Source organism: Palaemon carinicauda, chromosome 37 (assembly GCF_036898095.1).
Source record: "Palaemon carinicauda isolate YSFRI2023 chromosome 37, ASM3689809v2, whole genome shotgun sequence".
Taxonomy (NCBI): Eukaryota; Metazoa; Arthropoda; class Malacostraca; order Decapoda; family Palaemonidae; genus Palaemon; species Palaemon carinicauda.
In genome coordinates, this window is record NC_090761.1 from 6,950,095 (window position 1) to 6,972,594 (window position 22,500).

At 42.0% G+C, this 22,500-nt stretch overlaps 1 long non-coding RNA gene across 1 annotated transcript in view; it reads left to right on the plus strand.

The window, feature by feature from the left end:
- LOC137628978 (uncharacterized) overlaps nucleotides 1–22,500 on the plus strand; it is a 515,070-nt gene that overhangs the window by 271,087 nt on the left and 221,483 nt on the right. Inside the window, exons 3-4 of the long non-coding RNA XR_011041416.1 lie at nucleotides 21,133–21,151; nucleotides 22,486–22,500. The exon at nucleotides 22,486–22,500 is cut by the window's right edge and continues 672 nt beyond it. This is a non-coding gene — a long non-coding RNA (uncharacterized lncRNA). The remainder of the gene's footprint in view (nucleotides 1–21,132; nucleotides 21,152–22,485) is intronic.

The window sequence follows — 22,500 nt, forward strand, 5'->3', positions numbered from 1 at the left end:
CTTATATATGGTAACGAAACAGGTCAAAGCTGTGGAGCTTTAGATTGCCAGACTTCCGGACGCATAGAAAACGTGATTTTCTATCCCATTTTCTATTTAGTAGAGTCATTCGTAGTTTTTTTTTTTTTTATCACAATAATAATACAAAAGTTCCATATTGCTTCTTAGCCTTATTGTTATCACAATGATGTCTTTACATTGCCATGTTAGTTTTTCTCCCGATGATATTCTTTTCTTTTTATTAATGCATTGTTTGTAAAGATGACTGCTCATCCTCTGTGTTTAATTATGAATTATGGGTACCGTGAAAAGGCTGAAACATGATTGGTTTCTTTGTTTTAAGTTTATCCAATTAAATAGGATTTTGGAACTCATATACTGTATATATATCGTTCCACAGAAGTTTTTGTCAGTTGATAACTTCACTTCGATGAATTCCGTTGTTCAAACGTATTCTACTTGTTGCTTCTCATATTTTGTTATTGGATGATTTTTTTTTATATAAATATAGTTTTTATATCTTGAATCGTATGTTTTGAAAAAAAAATTGACCTTTATTTGTGCTCTAAATAATCAGAATTATAGATACAAGACCCCTTTAATAACTACAATTAATGGGGTTCCACAGTAGAAATCAGGGTTTTCGAGTGGGAGGGTACAGAAAACGGATAATATATTAGCCGTCTAACTGGAACACACCCAGCTCACCTAACTTAGTAGAAAACATATACACACAGATAAACTGTCCAACCTAAACACACCCACCAAACCTAACCTAGGAGAAAACGTACAAAAGAAGAGAAGCTGTCTAACCTAAACCACACCCACCTAACCTAACATAGGAGAAAACATATAAAATAAGATAAGCTGTTTAACCTAGTCACATCTACCTAATGTCACCTAGGAGAAAACATGTAAAATAGGAAAAGCTGTATAAACTAAACACACCTAACCTAGGAGAAAATGTTTAAACACAGATTAACTCTCCAACCTAAACCCACCCACCAAACCCAACCTTGGAGAAAATGTACAAAATAAGAGAAGCTGTCTCATCTAAATATACCCACCTAACCAAACATAGGAGAAAACGTATAAAATAAGATAAGTTTTATAACATAGTCATATCTATCTAATCTGACCTGGGCAAAAACATGTACTGTATTTTAGGAAAAGCTGTATAACCTAAACACTCACCTAACCTAGGAGAAAATGTTTAAGCACAGATTACCTGTCCAACCTAAACACATCCACTTAACCTAACCAAGGAGAAAATGTCTAAAATAAGAGAAGTTGTCTAACTTGAACACACCCACATAATTTAACCTAGGGTAAAATGTATAAAATAAAATGATCTGTCTAACCTAAACACATCCACATAATCTAACCTAGAAGAAAACGTGTACAATGAAATAAGCTGTGTAGCTTAAACACACCCACCTAGCCTAACATAGGAGAAAACATAAGATAAGATTAACCATCTAACCTAAACACACCCACCTAACCAATGAGAAAATGTGTTAAATTTAAGAAGCTGTCTAACCTAAACACACCTAACCTAACCTAGGAGAAAATATGTAAAAAAAAAAGGATTTGCTGTCTAAAATAAATACACACAGCTTACCTAACATAGGAGAAAAAGTATGACATAACCGAAACTGTCTAACCTAAACACAACCACCTAATCTCACATAAGGGTTTAGCCTACTTATTTCTCCCCTGTCCCTTTATCTCACTTAGGAGGGTAAAAAACTCCTTTACAATGCTACTGCATGTCTGAACAACAGAATCAATGGTAGTAAAGTGACACACTATTGTAGGAAGATGTATGAATTGCAAAATCGCCTTCGATTGGATAATCTTGCAACAAAGCAACCAATCATGTTTCAGCATTTTTTTAGTAGGCCTACACATAATTCATAACCAAAACCAAAGGATGATTAGATCTTTTTACTCTAAATACAATGGGGAGAAAATCTAACGTGACAGAATGAACACAACCTTAATATAACAATAAGAAACCATATGTATCACCAAGTATTTCCATAAACCTTAACATGCGGAAGATTCGAGTAACTTTTCGGTATAAGTCATCAAAACCATGTACTGTATTAGTAACAAAATATATATCTGCATTTGCCAGAACATGTAATAATAATGTGTTTAGGTTAGACAACTTCTCATATTTTTCATGTTTTCTTCAATGTTAGGTTAGAAGAGTTGTGTAGGTTTTACAGATCTTATTGTATATATTTTCTAGGTTTGGTTGGATGGGTGTGTTTAAGATAGACATATCTTATTTTACCAGTTTACTGTCAGAGTTTGGCTGAAACTGTAATTTTACCCTTAAACACACCTAACCTAACCTAGGAAAAAAAATGTATGAAAAAAAGTTTAGCTGTCTATCCTAAACACACCCACCTATCCTAACCAGGGAAAAATAATATAGCATAAGAGAAACTGTCTCTTCCAAGGGACAGTCGAGTAAGAGTGTAGATAAGCTAATTACAGTGCAACATTGGGGCTCCAGGGACGTTGTTGCTTCCCCTAGAGAAGCAACGTCGCCCATGCTCTTGGGTGGGTCTTCCCTTTCAGATGTACTTCAGGTTTGGTTGTTGCTGTGTGTGTCTTAGCCTCCTTCCAAGTAATTACTGTTGGAACATTTCTAGTGGTGTGCCCAGAGGGGTCTTTCTCCTGGTTCCTCCGAAGTCGAAGTCCTTTTTCCTGATGACGCTCTGGCTGTGTGCGAGGCCCATCTTTCGCCTTCTCCCGTTCTAGCCAGTCCTGTGTGCCCTCGTTACCAACGCGCCAATTCTGCCTCTCATCAGCGACCTCCTGCTGATGACAAAGCCTTCCACCATTCTTTGATCTCTTTCTCTTCGAGGGACCATAGTTTTCTATGTTCGCCCTGAAGTTCGCGAGATCGATGATCTCGTTTTCATACTTTTGATCATCAGTCTTATCAGAATTGTCACTCTCTGGCTCGCACTCGTCACAAAACACCTCGTGATTGTCTCTCGCCGGTGCTTGTTCGATGCCCTGCTGATCATTGTCTCCTGCTGCTGGTGATCTTCCCTCTCCGGCTGTACGCTAGCCTTGCTGTTCTCCACGGGATCACGTGTCTCCTTGTGATCGGCATTCTCTTTTAGCTCGTTGACCTTCCAATGCGCCGCTTACTATCTTGCCCTTCTAAACGATCTCCCAGACGACGCTCTCCTGCTCAAAGACCCCCGGCGCACCTCTCTTCATCTTGCCGTTCGCCTGGATGCAGCTCGTCGTCACGCCGATCACCAGTATGACGTTCTCCTGCCCACCACTCACCAGTGCGGACTACACTTGCTCGTGAAGTGCCTCCAACTTGCCAATCGCCAAGATGTCACTCCCCAGTGCATTGCACTGCTCACTAATGCGTTGCTCGCCAACGCGTCGCTCAACCATGCATTGCTCTCCTGCGCAATACTTTCCATCACGATGCTTGCCTACGCATTGCTCCACCTTCTATTGATGATGATGATGATTTCAATACATGTAATTCTGATAATGATAATTTCAAGGATGATAATAACAACAACAACTACAACAATACCCAGTACGTTATCTCTCTTCTCCTGTGTCGAAAGTCTCCAAAACCTGACCTGCCTTCTCCACCACGTTGTCTTCTCCTGCTTACAAATTGCTCGCGCTTACTCATGAAACGGCGGTTTCTATGCTCTCTTCATTCGCTTACACTAACTTTTCACACCCTCCCGCAAGCAAGGATGATTCTAGTAACCTCTATCTTCGTATAAACCTTTTGCTCCAAGTGGACGGACAATTCCGTTCCCAGGAGGCTTTAAGGAGCTTCCAAACAAGTTCGCTAATGTGCCTATCTCCCCAGATTGACCTAGGAGAGTTACTAAAGAAGATCTTCAGGTGCTGGGTAAACTTCCATCTCCTCCTCAGTTTCAGGTTCCGAGGCAACCCCCTTTAAGGAAGTGCTCTCCTCTTCCAGGCCTCCCCACACACCTAGGACCTGTCGTCTGTAGGAGAGGAACCTTAGTTTGATAACCTCAACAAAGCCTTCAAGCAGGCAATGGGAGGCACGTTAAAGCCGGTGCAACAACCACTTAGGCAGAGGTCAGGGATGGCCTCAACTAGAATCTCACTGGAGAAATCTGTTTTCTTCTCCTCCTCCTTCGGCCTTTCTGAAGACCCCAGGAGCAGATCTGCTGCCACCAGGGCCTCAGAACCTCCTATTGTCTTTTCTCCCATTGGAAGACCTTTAGGACTCAAAGGAATGCTGAGGGGATCAGACAGGATCTCAGCCACCTGGAACTGAAGAATAAGATGCCAAAGCATACTCTCCCTCACACCGATTTGCTCCACCCTTGTTCAAGCAGGGACTTAAGCTCTCCTTATGAGATATCCCTGGTACCCTACTTTAGGCTTTTGCCTATCGAGGTAGGACTTCCGGAGCTATGACCCGTCTCCAAACAAGAGAGGTTCAGACCTCTACGGGGGAACTGGCACCCTCCAGACCTTCCCTACTGGAGGCGTATTTGCCATCCTGTAGAGGGTCAAAGGGCTCAAAGACGGAGTCTAAGAACTGAAGAGCACCACGGGAGGCTCTCGCCCAAGAGAGAGCCAGATCTTCCCCTGTGGCAAGAGTTTCTAGAGATTCTGTTGATAACTATGACCCACCCCAGGCTCCTATGGGGGAGAGCTTGGAGGTGGTTAAAGACATGGACTCTGACGATGAGTATTGCCCTATGGCGGCGATTCCAAAGTTCCACTCTGAAGCAGAGCGTAGGGCATTGGAATGCACCTTCTGGCAAGTCGTAGCCTGCATGAGAGCTATCAATGGGTTGTCTGACTGGGAGGCAGCTTCTCAGGAAGGCAGGGACACTATCTTAGACCATATGTATGGTACTCAAAGACCGCCCAAGACCAGTGCAGCTTTGCCCTGGTCTAAGTCTTTGATGACAGCCAGGAAGAAGGCGTTTTCGCAGATCACCGGTCCTCAAGCTCATTTCGAGTAGGCTCATCCTCTAAGCTCCTCATGCCTCCTTTCCTCCATCATAGGAGATGTTATGAGGTTGGAGACGAGCCGGTTCTGGTACTACCACATGATCCTTTTGTAGAGACTCTTTCAAGAGGGATTCTGATAGAGAGGCTTTCTGGGGTCTTGACCATGTTGCTGGTGTCTTAAGATCCTCAACTTAGGCTTGAGCTATAGTCGGGATTGGTGGACCACCTTGTCCCTACCAGAGATTGGGCCAAGGAGACTATAAGGAGGTCAGTGGAAACCTTTTTTTCATCTGGCACTTGGACCGTAGAATTCCTATCACACCAAGTTGTTAACCTATTGGCAAAAGGGATTCTAAAGAGAATGGATGCTGTGATTGAGAGATCTCACAGACAACTTCCTAAAACTGAGGTAACCAGGCACAGGAACTCCACTCTTGATGGTACAGCTATATTCAAGCTGGAAGACTTCGAGAGGGCGGCTGAACATTGGAGGAAGTCCACCAAGGATTCCCTCCTTCACAGGGTGTGTACATGAAGTCTTGTGGTTTTACTGCCTGAATGATCATGTGTGCTGTCACCATCCTGAATGGAGCTTGAAGAACAAATTCATTCATGGCCAAGAGATCGATGACTGGTTTCCAGTCTCCAATCAACTTTTCATACAAAAGAGTCGACTGAAGAAGCCTGGGGAACCGTTAAGGACCTCTTGGAGGGTTTGGAGCCCCTTGGATCTTTGGCAAGAAAGGGCTGCCGTGTCACCTTCTGAGAGGACCCTGCCGTTCTACTGGTCGATGGTTTGGTGCACTGCTGCTGTTTGTTGGAAGGTGGTGGAGCCTTCCCATAGGGCCTGGAGATCTCAAAGATGCATCCTTCCAGATCTCAATCCATCTGTCCTCAAGGAAGTATCTTTGGATCATACATAAAAACAGGCAATACCAGTCCAAAGTGCTTTGTTTGGGTCTTTCCACAGCATTTCATCACTAGAGTGCTCGCCCTAGTGTCATCTTGAGCTCACCATTTGTCTCTTAAGACACCTTGACGATTGGCTGATTCTAGCAGACTAGGTGGCGGCCCTTCTTTAACACCGGGACAGTCTACTCGACTAGTATACCTGAGTATGATGATAGACACCAGACTCCAAAAAGCTTTTCCATCAGAGGACAGAGTAAAAAGGCTGAGGGAGATGGCAAGTCCCTTCCTCAGATGAGAAGAGCTTCCAGCCCAACAGTGGTTGTGTCTCCTAGGTCACCTAGCATCCCTGGTCCATCTAGTGCCCAACAGCCACCTCAGGATCCCATCCTTGCAGGTGGGGCCAGCACACCGTCTCTCAGGATACGTTAGTTCCTATGGGACAGGACCAATTGACAAATCTTCACTTGTGGGTGACGGAAGAGAACCTCCATAGAGGGACAGACCTTCTCGTCTCCTCCACAGAATTGATGCTATACACAGATGCATCAAAAGAAGGGTCATAGTTATCTCACAGCTTCCCGGCTAGGGTCCGAGTTTGAAAGATAAGAACTGCATTTCTAGGTCTACAAAAGTTCCTGCTGGGTCACACTGTGGTGCTGATGAGTGACAACACCACAGTAGTGGCCTACATAAACAAATAGAGTGGTATCTTTTCGTAGCCCCTATGCCATCTAGCAGTAGAGATTTTAAGATTGACTGAAGAACATTTGGTGTGTTTATCGGCTCATTTCCTTCCAGATAAGAGGAATGTTCTTGTAGACAATCTGAGCTGAGCGGCTCAGACAGTGGGCTCTAAATTGTCTTCCAATCATCTAATAACCAACAAATTCTTGACCTTGTGGTGTTTCCTGACCGTGGACCTGTTTGCGACGTCCCAGAACTTCAGGTTCTTGCTGTACTGTTCCCTAGTTCTGGACCCTCTGGCTCTCTGGCAAGATGCATTCCAACAACGGTAGGACAACATTGATGTGTATGCCTTGCCCTTGTTTTGTCCAATGAGAAGGGTGCTCATTAAGACCAGAGCATTCAACAACCTTTTTATGACTCTCATAGCTCTGCTATGGCATCATGCAGAGTGGTTCCTGGACCTTTTGCATCTTCCAGTAGAGTTTTCGAGAGAATGCCCTCTATGACAAGAACTACTCAAACAACCACACATGAACATCTTCCACAAGGCTATCCAACAACTCCTCTCACAGAGAGGCTTTTCGCAACAAGTTGCGAGAAGGATGTCTGGATACTCACGAAGATCCTCTGCTTCAGTCTACCAGGCAAAGGAGACTGCTTCTGTGGTTGGTGTCATGGAAAGAGTATGCCTCCGCTCGACGCCACTATTCCAATAATAGCGAAGTTCCTTGTATACGTTCGTGAGGAAAAACTCCTCATAGTCTTTGCAGTAAAAGGCTACCACACAGCTTTAAGCATGGCCTTTAGAGTGATAGGAGCTGACCTTGCCTCTTCGTTGGAATTGTTTCTCCTCATACAAAGTTATAAGATCACTTGCCCCCAGACTGAAGTTGTACCTCCTTGGAACATTGTTCGCCTTCTTCAGTCTCTGAAGGGTACTCCCTACGAACCACTAAGCCATGCAACAGATCGCCAACTCGCTTTGAAAACATTATTCCTATTCACTTTAGCTTCGGAAAAGAGGGTTAGTTAACTACGTGGTCTATCCTACAACGTCGCCCATTCTAGGGGATGGGGGGATGGGTGACACTCTGCTTCGTCCCTGAGTTTATTGCTAAGACTTAATATCCAGGAGTAGTGGATCATTGATTCATGTCCTTCCGGATTGGGAGGCTACGTTCTGTAACCAATGACCCAGATTAACAGTCTCTTAGTTTGTCCAGTGAGGTGTTTAAGGTATTACCTTAAATGCACTGCAGCAGCTTGCCCCCGATTGTCAGTACTTTTGTCAGATGGGGAAGGTCAAAAGGAGGGTCACAAAGAACACTTTCTTAGCTTGGTTTCACAGGGTCAGTGACCATGCACTGCATCCTGATCCTCCTCCTCCTCCTTGTCGATCTAAAGCTCATGACATCAGAGGGATAAGTACGTCCCTGGTGTTTAAATGTAACTACTCTGTGGTGCAAGTACTACAGGCGGAAGCATCAAACGGCCTTCACCACCTATTACCTGTGAAACGTGACCCACAGGAACATGAAGACGTTCTCCATTGGTCCTGTGGTGGCTGCACAACAACTGGTTTAATATACGTCAGGTTCCTTGATGCACAAGTAGCAGATGGTTGAGGGTATTGATACCCAGGATTAGGCTGTAATAAATGAATAAGAATGACTGGCTCGTTTTCTTTTCTTTTATCTTCCCATCTCTTGGGGAACAGCACCATGGGTCCTCTGCAAGCTGGCCTCAATTGTCTGCAGGTAATAACCATTTCCATTGTGTAACTCAGTATAGAGTTCATACTTGTCTACGTCCCCGATACATCCCCCCCCCCCAGGTGGGTATTTGGCAACGTCTATGTTTGATAATAACATTCCTTTTTTGGGAACTCCAAATATTGCTAGTTTCTCACAAATACATAGGTTGCTTAGGACACTATCAGTGTATTGCACAAGAATTTTAATGAGGTTTCAAGGTTTTTTTCCCCAGTTACAAGCCAATCCTGTACAGTTAAAAACCCGGGTCAACGGCCAAGCAAGTGGTCATACTTCCACCCTCTCTAACGGGTGAGTCATCTCTATTAAATAGCGTAAGGTTTGTTAAGTATCGAAACAAATGACAAATTTGGAAGTAATTTGCAGTTTTCTTAACGATACAAACCTGTAGCTACTTATACAAATTTTCCCGCTATAGCCTATCCCCCTAAGTCCTGTCTGCAATATAAAAGTAACGTGGTTTCACTGATGTGTGAGTGAGAAGAGTAGCCATCTACCCCCCGGGCTACTCTTCATCACCTCCACTAACTAGTGGTAGGGTAGTTGCCACCGCAAGTTAGTGTCTTAATGGCTAGTCTTCCAGCATTGCCAAAAGATAATCCTTATTAAATAGCTATAGGTTTGTATCATTAAGAAAAATACAAATTACTTCCAAATTTGTCATTTTTACTACTTTCCAAGAATGAATACTCTGCTCGGTGTCAGAATTGAAAGGCTATTGGTCGGCCTGGAGACAGGTCTCGAGGCGGAAAGTGATTGACCTTTTCCTCTTCAGTAGAGCGGTCTGTGCACACTCGAATTTGGAGATAGGTCTGTCCATCAAGCTTTCAAAGTTTTTAATTCCAGTAACCCTTTTATTATTGACTGAGAGGTATAACAGTTCAGTTTTGCTGAGTTTCGGTACACGTAAGTCTGTCTGAAAACAAGAAGGCAGATTTACTGGCAAAGAATGTTGCAGCTGAATTGCAACAAAGAAGGTATCCCATTCTTTGAGATGATTGTTTACCTAACATTAATAACTTGATTTCTAATAATTGGAAACAGCATTGGGATAGTTTAATTGAAAATGAGATGCTAGAAATAACAATTTTGTATACCTCTGGAAGTATAACATGATGCCCTGAAAGTGGGTGACTACTCTTTGTCATCTTTGCATTGGTCATACTCTGTTGACACATGAATATCTGCTTACTGGCCAATACCAGCCATATGCGACGACTTTGGTACCCTTGACAGTGGAACATTAGTTGACCTAATTCCCCACATATATTAGTGAAACAAATAGATATCTGTTCGAGGCTCGAGGTGAGGATGGCTGGTTCATCCTTGCCAAGATTCTTGGACATGATGTGTCCTACCATGCTAGCGGTATTTTTAGCTTTATTTCAGAAGCAGGTCTTATGAAAGCTATTGAACTTTTAAAATTACAACTTTGCTTTTATGGTTTTAAGAGAATATTCCTTTATTTATTTCCAATAAATGATATCAGAAAATCTCAAATCAATCAATCAATCAATCTGCCCTTTGTTGGAAGGGAGACCATCACCCTAGAAGGTGACCAAACTTCTATGTTCCTTAGAAGAATCTTTATCAAACTACTGTCCTTAGTTACAGGCCATGGCTTATGTTTGAAAATGGTCCTTGTTTTAACTCTGACATCAACCAGGAGAGTTGGCAAGATCTATGTTTTATCCTGCAACATCGCTTGTTCAAGAAGATGTAGACAAAGTTTTTTTTGTTCTTTCATTTTTTGATATATGGCTGATATAATATACATTGATACCTGGTAACAGGTCACTACTCACATTTGGAGTCTTAAGAAGGTAATTGGTCTTTCTAATTGGTTGTTGTGTGTTTGATGAGGGCATTAAGGCACTTCCTCAACGACTTGCAGAGACCTTGTCGTCGGTAGAACCTCTCTGTTTGCGATGGTAAAGTGAAGAAGATGACTATGAATATGATCTTTGCGTAAGTCATACTATCTCTGCATAAGCCAGAGGGGCCACTGACCATGTTTCAACCCTTTATCTTCCTTGCAGATTGGCACATGTCCCAGAGCACACAATGTCAGGTGTGTGTCCCTGGCCTTCAGAAAAATCTTTGTGATGCAGTTTTACGAGCAAATCTCTGGAAGCATTGCACCTTCACTGCCCACTACCGGCAAGATGTGACTCACAGATCCCTAGACATGTTCTCTCTAGGCTCTGTGGTAGCTATTCACCAAGTGGTCTAACTATCTTAGTTCCTCCCACAGGACCTTTAACAGTCGATCAAGGACAAAGGTTATGGTTTTAGTCTGGTGTGTCTGCAAAAGACACGGTGGCTCTTTCTTTACAACTTCCTCTTTCTTGGGGCATAGCATCCAATATCCTGTCAGCTAATATCATTGACTACAAGTGGCCCCACGTAGCTCGTAGTTATTATACACATATATTTTAAACATTATGTCCCACACTCCTTACAAGCGGAAATGTGGCATGTTTGGCTTAACTACAGTTTGTGTATTCAGAAATCTTTGCATGTCTTTTTTACCGAGACAGTCACAGATGTGGCTTGCACTTCCTTACAGTTAGTGCACGGCCATCGAATGGCTGGCATTGTCAAGTGACAGGTTAATGAGGTATCAGGATTCTCACTCAATATGCATTATCTTTACATAAATTTGACTGCCATCACCTACCCCTGAAAATCCCGTCTACAATCAAAGTGGAGTTGTAGTGATTGAGCAGAAGGGGGGGGGGGGGGGGTTGCAGTGGGGTGGGGTGGGGCTTCCCTGCAACCTATATGATCATTGACACCTCGTTAAAGATTTTCTAAGCATTGTTCCGGCTTTGCTGTAGTAATACTTTTATGTGAAGAACTCGGGTTTGTATAGTTAGGAAAAATACAAATTATTTCCAAATTTGTCATATTTTCACTTCATAAATATTATTTGTTGCCTCACCTTTAATGGGCTATTACTACCCCACTGCTAGTTAGCAGGGGGTTAGGGGGTAATACCGGCTACCCCGCTCTCAGACACACCTGTGTTATGTCATCACTTTTGCTTTGGAATTTGTCTCTCTCTATCACTTCACCAAGGGACATTTGACTATTTTTTTCTCATCTTTTCAGGTGTGATTTTTTCTTTTTCTAGGCTGGTATGTGGACCTTTCCTGGACCTGGGGGCCAGATATATGATATCATCATGTCTCTGGTAGTGACCGACCAGAATTCCCTGTGTCCGGCTTACAGAGTTTGCCTGTGTATGCAAGAGGATACCTGCACTGAATGCCAAGAGATGTCTTCCTCCCAGTTGGAGAGGCTTGGAAAGAAGATGTAAGGAAAATTTGAAGAGGTATTTGTGTTTTCGGGGTCATCCTTGAATGGAAAGAAACCTTGACTTTCTTCTTCTGCTTCTAGATCTCTGCTTGAAGCTTCTGCTCGATCGGTCTCCCCGGGGAACATAGAGTTGAATCGATGACCCTTTAAAGCTCGGACAACCTGTGGGACCCTAGCAAAGCAGTGCTGCCCTACATCTTAGGGGAATCCTTCACGAAAGATGATGTTCTCCTGCTGTGGCCTTCCTCGGGGATTACTGGTCTCCTGTTGAAGGAAGGTCTTCTAGAGTTTCTTCAGTTAGGGGCAGATAGGAAGCATACAACTGCTTCCTCACAGTTGGACTTCTTTCTGCCTCCTTGAGATTCCAAAGGTTTCGCAGTGGAGGAGTCTCTAGTATCCTGACTTGTTGAAGTCTCTGCACCTGCATCGTCTCCTACGAGGCCACTTGATGCAGATCCTGTACAGTATGTTGACGATAGCGCACTCCCTCATTCTGAGTTTACTCAGCTGGTGGAGCGGGTGCAAAGTCCAAGTTTGTTCCTGCTTCTCACGGTGAACACCTTTCCCATTCGCGGCCCTCCCCGGATTAGTCTCTGCAAGCAGGGTGAAGAGAAGGTTTTTGGACTCGTCCATGCCTCTCTTTAGCCCCTCGGAACATGGTTTGTCATAGATTGAGGAAGACGTAGTTCGTATACTGAGTACAGCAGCGATGCCTTGCCAGCAAGTTCGACGCCTTCAGCGTCATCATCCTTCACTCACCCAACCTGTTTCTCTCTTCTGGCTGATTCAACTTGTCCCGCCACTTTGACTCACCCCACCTCCTCGACACACCCATTTCCAGCTTTGGAGTTTCACAGGAGCACTCATCACATTCTCGAGGTAGGCTTGATGAGTGACACTGCATTGCAGACTTCTCTTTAGCATACAGCTCCCGACCATAGGTTTCTCGACAATATTGACCAGCGCTCGCCACCACCAGATAGCGACGCTGACAGGAGAGACGACCAGAGTAACCAACAGGATCAAGAGTAATTGCTTAAGCATTGTCTGACATTTCCTACTACGACTAGACAGCACATTTCACCAGCTTGTGATCAGTTTCCAGCACAAGAACAGTTTCCAGCTCGCGACTACAGTCCAGCTCCGGACATCCCTGCAATGCTTGACTGCCCTTCAGCTCGGGATCGCTTGCCTGCTCACGATGGCTACAATGTTTGAGCTCGCAACTCCACTCCAGCTTGTGACTACGTTTCAGCTCGTGTTAGCGCTTCAGTTCGTGACTGTCAAGTAGCACGCAGCAATGCAGCAGTATGCAGCATCGTATTGTACCATGACCACGTATCATCACATGATCCCACAGTGGCTCGGGACCACGTAGTAGCTCGCAACCACGTAGCAGCACCTAGTGACGTAGCATCTCGGGATCCCGTTAGTGAAGTATCTCCTCGCGACACCCTTTCCGGCAGCATAAGCGATTGTAATCGCCGAGAGCATCAATGTCAACCGTTATCCAGCCACAATTTCCAACTCATTCCTCCAAGCTAGAGCGCGACAGTATGCCAGTAGGCGTAACACCAGGTGAACAAAAACTCTCTCTCTCGCTGGTAGACAGACCACGAATATCTCTTGGATGGACTCCTGCTCATGAACCTCTGCTGGAGTCCCAGAGATCCTTCCCTGCATTCAACAAGGTCATGGACTTGTTTAACGAGTTTGTGAAGGCGGTTTGACAAGCAGTTGCCGGCACTTTGCAGGTTCCCGCAAGTAGAGGCCAGAATACAAACGTTGTAAGGCATTGTAGATATTTTGAGTTGCACCCAAAATCTCCTCAATCTTGTAGTTTTCAGGAAAAAAAAAACCAATTAATAAACACTCTTGATATAGCAAGAAATTGAGTTATTCCATTTAAGAAATCACCAATCCCTCCATGGAAATTATCAGAGATATCTTTTTGTAAATAATTTATTGGTGTAAAAAGAACAAGACTGACTAAGAAGCCAAGTATCTCTTTAGGGAACATGATGAAGAACAGGGAATTGACTTTTATATGGACTGATGGCTCCAAATCAGATGCTGGCATTTGATTTGGGGTATATAGTAGTGTTTTTAATTATAGACGTGCACTTACTCCGGCATCCTTCATATTTATTGCCAAACTATATGGCATACCAACTGCTATTGAGAAAATAGCGTTAGAAGAAGAAGGCAATTTTACCATATTTAGTGATGAAAAACTGTCGTATAAGGTTTAGAAGTTTGTAATTCCAGTAACATTTTAGTTTTTAAGACTTTGGAGTGGTTTTTATTATTGGGCTGAGAGGTATAACGGTTCAATTTTGCATGGTTCCGGCGTCCTGGCACACGTAAGTGTGACTGGAAATGAGAAGGCAGAGTTACTGGCAAAGAATGCTGCAGCTGAGTTGCTCTACCAAGAAGGTATTCCTTTTACTATGATCATTTTTCACCTAACTTCAAGAATTTTATTTATAAAAAATGGTAACAGCTTCTGGATAGTTTAGTTGATAGAAAAATAACGAATGTTATATCTCCTTGGGAGGTATAATATGATGTTCCAAAATTGGGAGACTACTCTTTGTCTTCTCCGCATTGGTCACACTCGGTTGGTACAAGAGTTTCTACAAACTGGCCAACACCAGCCATATTACAACAACTGTTTGGTAACCTTGACAGTGAAGCATTTGTTGACCGAATGCCCTACTTATAACACCTTAAATAATGGATAACTGTTTGAAGTTCGAGGTGAGGATGGCAGGTGCATCCTTGCCAAGATTCTTTGACAGGATGCACTCTACTATGCCAGCGGTATTTTGGCATTCATCTTGCAGCAGGTCTTCTGAAATCTATTTAAATTTTATAAGTACATTGCTTTTATGATTTTAAATTGAATACTCGTTTATTCTTAATTTATAACAAACAATATCGGCATCCATGACTTCCGATGTCAGAATGCCAGAGAATTCTAAACCAATCAATCAACCAATCGCCTTTGAGGCTTTTGGTACCTCAAAGTTCAACTCTCCACCTTCCTACCCAAGGTGCAGGATTTCTGTCCTGGCTCATCCACAGGAAAGACAGGCTTCAATGGTGTTATCTCCAATTTGTTCGAAGGTATCTAACCCTCCGACGGGTTCCGGGATGCTGCAGTAGGACTTCTCTGGACCAGAGCTGACATCTGTGATGATAACGAAGAAAAGGAGATGACAGAGACTACCGTCACCTCCTCCGGGTGACATCCCTACCCCTGTACCAGCATAAGTTTGAGAACTCTTAGGGAGATCTCACTTACGAAGACGCACCTTTTGTCTTCGATCGAGGTCGCCATGCCCAACCACTCCGCTTCATCAAAAAAACATACTGGCGTTCTCAAGCTTCTCCTCCCAAGAATACTTGAGTCCATCCAGACAGAAGAACACAAGATCTTCCCTGCTTGAGGAGTTCTTGCCACCACGCAGGTAAAAGAAAGATATCAGACGGTATCAATGAACCAGTCATCAAGGAGGGAGGCTCCTGAGTGGGAAAGAGTTCCGAGTTCTTCAGCCTAAGCAGAGAATATGACGGCCAGAGAGTTTTCCCGACATTGAGAGATTATCCGAGATGTCAAGACAAAGATGACAACCCATCCTGGGCTCATGTGGATGAGACCTCATGTGTGGAGAATACCCATCACAATGTCGAACAGGACGACACTCTCCCTAGGGCAGCTAGTCCTAGATACTCGGCGGCGCAGCAGGATTACAGACCACACATTTTACCAAGTCCTGCCGTACATGAGGGCGATTAATGGACTGGATGACCCTGCAACAGCTCCTCCAGAGGGTAAGGACACATTTTTGACCATCTATATGGTACTCGGAAAACCACCAAGGCCATTGCAACTCAGCCCTGGTTGAGGGTGTTAAAAGGTGCCAGATGTAAGGTCTTGCCAAGATCTCCAGAAACACGGTCTCTTCGATCCAGAGACTCAGCAAAACTCCTACCTCCCTTCATCCAGCAGAGGAGCCCTTACGAGGTGATGGAGGAAATCTGTCAGCCTTACTACTAGATCTGGCAATATTTTCTGAGGAATTGCATCTTATTCCATAGACTATCAGGGCTTCCCATTATATTTTCAGTGATCGATGCCCTAAACATGGAGAGGGTTACGAAGTATGCCATGTGGGCTAATTCGTGGGTCAATTTATGAATGGTGTTTGTAAACCACCTGATCAGAACAGAGGGCTGGTTGAAAGAACACACCAGGGAGTCCATGTCGACCTTTAGAGTTCCTGGCTCACCAAGTTTTATACTTGTAGGTGAACATGATCCAGAAATGGCGGGATGCAATAATAGAAAGGTTCCAGAGACAAATTTAGAGAACTAAGAAAACGAAGCTGTTATGCCTGCCACAAACTTTTATTACCTGAATCTCATGACATCCACATTCATAGCAGAACTTATGAGAAGCATGGTTCTCAGTCCTAATATGCACCGCCATTCACCTGGCCCTAGGGATGGCATCACGTTTCAACATTATTGGCTTCTTTAAACCAGTTATAAGGAGTTTAGATGAGTGCCTCATATTAGAAACCAAAGTTTCTGAGCACAAAAGAATATAATACTGTCTGGACGCAACTGGAAGGTCTTGAATATTTGCAGGAAGACCACGAATATTACAATACAGAAGACGACATTGACGAAATCTAGGACGTACTGGTCCCGGATTTTGCTCAATGTCTCCAGACAGCATAGGAATTATTAGTAATAAAAAAGAGACATTATACTTAACTAGATTAACAAGAGTTATAACAAAAACAATATGTACAGAATTATGAATAAAGTGATTGATCAAACCCATAGACTATAGTAAAAAGTCGGAAAAACTGGTCAACATGGAGGAACCGATACACCATGCTAGGCTAAATACCCTCCAGGATAGCCACTTAAACTGAAGGGAAGACAGTGAGGATGGTTTTGAGAAGAAAAAGAATCAGATGAGGAAAAGACAACCTCTTGATAAACCGCCAGTCACCCATGGCCCTTTTATTAAGCCTGCCCGACACACCAATTTAAAAAGAAAAAAAAAAACAAGAGGAAGAGAAAAAAAGATAGTGTGCCTGAGTGTACCCTCAAGCAAGTGAACTCTAACCCAAGACTGTGGAAGACCATGGTACAGAGGCTATGTCACCACCTAAGACTAGAGAACAATGGTTAATTTTGAAGTGTCCTTCTCCTAGAAGAGCTGATTACCATAGCTAAAGAGTCTCTTTTACCTTTACCAAAAGGAAAGTACACTGAATAATTGCAGTATAGTAATTAACCCCTTGGGTCAAGAAGTGTTTAGTAATCTCATTGTTGTTTGGTGTATGAGGAAAGACGAGAATCTGTAAATAATAGGCCAGATTATTCGGTGTATGCGTAGGCAAAGAAAAAATAAGCCGGTACCAGAGAAAGGGATCCAATGCATTACTGTCTGGCCAGTCAAAGGATCCAATAACTCTCTAGTGGTAGTATCTCAAGGGGCAGCTGGTGCCCTGACCAACCTACTACCTATAAGACTTGGCCAAGTGCCGTCCTAAAGCCCTTGATGGGTGGCAATGACGGATTCTTAACCAGTCAGAGGTGAACCAGAAATTGCTATTAGGGGTATGGAGGGGACCACGGGTGACCTTTCTTGTAAAAAGCCATCCATTTTGCCTACTAAATGGTCATCGACAACTTCTTGAAGTAGCCTGGCATTTCTCTTGTGGTCCTCCTCGAAAAACTTTGTTTCCCTAGAAGGGGATGGATAGCCACCACTCATGAAGTAATAGGGCTTCTACGGCGATATGATACCTTTAGATGGGCGGTTTACACAGCATTCCCCGTATTGGGTTCCACGCAAAGTGCCTGAATGTCAAGGAACCACTCCATGTGTGCCAACCTTGTCACAATTATAGTCAAGTGGGTGGCTTTTCCTCCCTTAGCCTGTTGAACACTTGCCATATCAAACAGAACAAGGTCACGCATACACATCCATCATGTCCCAGGGATTCTGAAATACGTCCTCTAGTGCTGCATTCAGGTCTAGGACTGGGGAGCAGTATACCGATTTTTGCGTTTGCTCACAAAGAGGTCTATGAAGGGAGAACCCCACCTGTCTCTGAGATCCCTTACTACTTGTGGATGAAGGGGCCCCTCCATGCCTACTACCTACCCCTTTCTGCTCAGTTGTCTATGACGTTCTTCCTTCCTGGGATGAAACTGACTAAGGACATTTCGTTCGATATTGCAATTACAAAACTTATTCCGTATGTGAACTTATGGCAATGGGTGACACTGTTCTTTATCTACATAAGATTATCGTCAACAACATATTCTCATTTCACAGAGGCATCTGCACCAGCAGTCGCTTCACTGGTGTTTATATCATCACTGGTTGGCAACCAGTCATTTCCCCTCCAATCTTTTTCCAGTGGAACAAGGTACAGGACAACTTCTCCTGGTTGCTAAATGATGAAAACCTTGCCAGAGGAGTTGCACTCAATTCCCCACCCCATAGATACTCCTGTTCTCAGACACATCCAAAAAGAGAGGTCGGTCATGTATGTGAGAAATCGAGTTACCTCGGGTATGTGGTTCCTATAACAAAACACCTACATATCAATATGTTGGATATGTAAGCAGTATTCCATATAATACAATCAATCCAACAAAGTTTGAAAGCTCACTAACTAGTGTTAATGAGTAACAACACTATGACCATAATACGACACACCAAGGGGATTCTCATACAGTCATAGCATGTTCAGAAAAGCTGATGCACATCTAAGCAGTGAATAACTCTTTAGTGCTGTCATTAAAGCTCATTCTAGAAAAGTAATGTTCTAGTAGACCCGCTCAGTTACCAGAGGCAAATTGTAGGTTCAGAATGGTTCTTACATTGCCTTGTGGTAGAAAGTCTTCTTTATCTCTGGAAATCGCCGGCAATTAGCCTGTTTGTCACTAACCATTCAAGAATCTAGGGTGGCATTATTGGACTCCTTTCAACACCCTTAGGGCAACCTGGATGACTACGCAATTCCTCCCTTCTGCCAGATTTGTTGTTTAATCGATATGTCCTTGATGACCTCTGGTCTTAGGATGAACCTGACGACTCCAGGATGGCCACGTGCTGAATGGTATCCAGATCTGCTGATGCGCTTACCCATTTGTTCAGGTGCGAAGCAAACTAACACATTGACCCTCTCTCCAGTGTCAGTCCCACCTCCAGAGGTACCATCACTTAGTGGAATCCATTGCACATCATGGGTGGAAACTATTCAGCATCTCCTTCAAGATTAAGGCAGTAACATAATAATGAAGAATTAGGTTTATATATAATCTAAATAGAAAGCCTTTCAGAAATCACATGCTAAAGATACATAAGTGAGCATAACAAAATAGCAAGATTCTTTGGAAACTTTTGCTTCTTGATAAAGATAGGAATGAATAAAAATACAATATTATTAAGGTGTGCTGACAATCTCGAATTGAGTGCTCTTCTCTTTATAGAAAAAAGGCCTATTAAAGAATTACATACAGTAACAGTTATCTAAGAAGTAAGTAAGGCTGAGCTGGTTTTGGGAGAAGCCAGTTTTCTTTGCTATTCTTCACAAACTCATGTAGAAAACTATTTCTAGTATCAGTCATTTTTTCTTGTTTTGATGAATTAATCTGTGGATGAGTTGGACAGTTCGTGACAGTTGTAGTTTAAGAGAGTTAAAGCAGTTACAGTGATGTTGATAATGACATGGACAGAGAATATTATCAATACAACTGGTGTTTACCGAAAGACAGTCTCTAAGAACTCCTTCCCTAGCCCAGATAGCTTTTCCTATTGCCAAATATAATTCTTATAGTATTTTTTTTTCCCGGGAGAGGCACACTTGCTGTGAGACAATCTGCCTACAACTATGTAAAGTGTGCTTGAATCATTTTGCATTCAATACATGTTTATCGATAGAGGACACAGTAAGTTTTGCATAATTAGCGAGAGGTTATGACTTACAGTTCATCTTGGAAACAATAAAAAATTTAAAATTTTACCTATTTTTTTTTTCAACAACGCATAAACAATACCCTACTGTTTTAGTTACTTTTCTTTATCCTGTATTATTAGTAATATTATTATTTGTCACCACCTTTCCGTTTTATGGTTGTTTTGGGGCCCTGTTACACTTTATATGAGAGATTATTTCATCCATAGTTGTGTCCTGTGTAGGTTTACGAGCTATCAAGTATATTGTTCCACCTCGACTTCAGAGGTCCAGTTGGGTTGAAAGCAACATGTTCAAATCATTCCACCGCCCTCTAGTTGAACCCTTGTGTTGCTTATGAAAGTCTCATGATATCAAGATCAATACCATTAGGCCTACATGTGTGATGATAAGGATTATTATTTGTAATAGTAGTTGTAGAAGTACTACTTGAAGTATAACACTAAAGCATATATTCAATAGAAACTAATTTTTACCTCGGAATTGAACGCTAAATTTTTAAAATGAAAACCCTCTTTTAGGTTGGTCGGCTAGTAACTCCCTTTATTTTGAATTTAGAAGTGTTGGGATCAATCCCTAAAGAAGGTAGAAATATATTTCTGATATATTCCTAATACACTCCTTTCGGGTAATTCTTAGGAAATGCTATCTAAACTATTGGGTTGGCTAATGAGTGGAAAAGTTGAGGAAAACCTGCTGTCATGTAACTCAATAAGTGCTGAAGTACTTGGGCTCCAGCTTTATTATAGTTCCGGGTTGGTTGTCTTCTAGTTCCCTTGCATATTTTCTACGTAGTGAACTAGTGCCTTAGACCCTAAGTGCACCTTATGTGATGTATTATAGCAGTTAGTTAGGTTTCTTTGCTGCATTATCTGGGCCCCTAGCTCTTCTTGGTATACACCATTCTACTTTATCATTCACTACTAAATTGTACTTCATAGTTTAACAGCAGGGGTTTCCCGTGTTGCACTTGGGTGCTAAATGGCCTCATAGGCCCCACATCTAAGCTATACAGCCTAAATTCATAAATCCAGTCTAATCTAAATCCTCTTCTTAGTATGAGGAATGAGAGACTTTGAACGATGCAATCCAAGGAGAATAAGGGAAGAGATGATTGGGAATAATGACCTCACTAGAACTTTAAAGCAATGGTTAGGAGTATTGATTGTAATGGTATCAATGCTAGGTATAGAGAAAATGTTCTAGACTATTTTGGTTCTGCAAACCATCATCTAATCGGCTATTTAGTCTTATATATGTATTTCAAATTTAATTTTTAACAATAAATTAAAGTATGTGTTGTTTGAATAGTAGTTTGGGTTTGCTAAGAATCATTGTTATCGATAAATATTTGTTTGAAGATCTGAGCTCATACTTTTCTTTTTGTAGTTAATATTGTTTTTTTTTCTCTCTCTTTACAGATTCATTCTCTTCATAAAGGTAGGATCACCATGATACACCTGAGCCTGTAATTTTATATTTTTTCTCTCTAATTAATTATAAGTTTTATGTCTTTGTTGCAATGCCAGTCTTTTACATAGTTATTCTGAGTACAATATTATATTAAATTGTCATGTTAAGAATTTTGTACCATAGTGTAAATGGTATTGATAATCCCATCTATGCATAATAGTTGGAGAGATTATCTTGGTGATTTGGGAACTTTTACCATAGGAGATGGTATCCTGTGGTGATATAGGAATATTCTAACATCCGCTTAGACCTATGGAAGGATGTCTCTCTTTGTTTTGTATTTACAATGAGTGTGTCTTTTCTAACCTGTAAAATTGTGTATTTTTTTCTCGGGTGATATTTCAGTCCTATTGATTATTTTTGCGAATATGAATGCCCTATTTATATTGAAATCTTATTTGCTCTTATATGTCAGTGTTTTGTGACGTTATGTAGTTATTTGTATGCAAACTTATTATATGTGTTATGGTGTATTGTTCCATTTCGTATACTGTTTTTCAATGAACTTTTTTATATAAAAAATATGATTATATATTAGTGTGGAAAGTAAGATTTGCATGTTAGTTTGGGCTCAGTGTGTATTATGCTACTTTGAAGGCTTCTCTTGAATAAGAAATAGTTATTCTATCGATTAATTTAATTTGCTTATGTTTTGAAATTGAAAAGCTTTGCGTTCAGAAAAGAAATCTGAAGATTTATCCAGAAGTTCCGACATACCGTTTAATGAAACTTGCTTTGCTTATTACTATAATGTTTAAGTTTTTATTTCAAAATATCTTCATTTCACAGAGGAAGAAAGTAATGGAGACAGCCGCCTTTTGGATAGGCGATGTTCTCTTCTTTCGATCGTTGATCTTTGCCGCACACGAAGGTGTTCTCGCTTGTTAGCATTGCTAGCTTAGGCTTTCCTTATTCCCTGGTGGGGCGGGGGGGGGGGGGGGGTGTTTTCCCTGGCGACCGCTTTCGTTAATCCCCGCTGCTTGCTTTGCGCGCTGTTTGTGTTCCTTGACGTTGATTCTTGTTCTTCTGTGAAAAGATTTGTGATATCTAATTATTTTTTTTAATATTAGGAATATCAACTTCTTTGAAAATAACTGCTCACCAAATATTTCAAGTAGCTTTTTCTCAATTTTTTTTTTTTTTTTACCATTTTACTTATCAATAGAAGCCTTCAATGTTGCATCCATGGTCCAAGAAACTCTACGATTGGCTGCAGATGGTGAGTGTTTTATATTTTTCTTTTTAGCGTTTTAAATTTTTTGTTTTCATAACCTTAATTTGCATTTGTAATTATTTTTCAGATGTTTTAGGTTTCA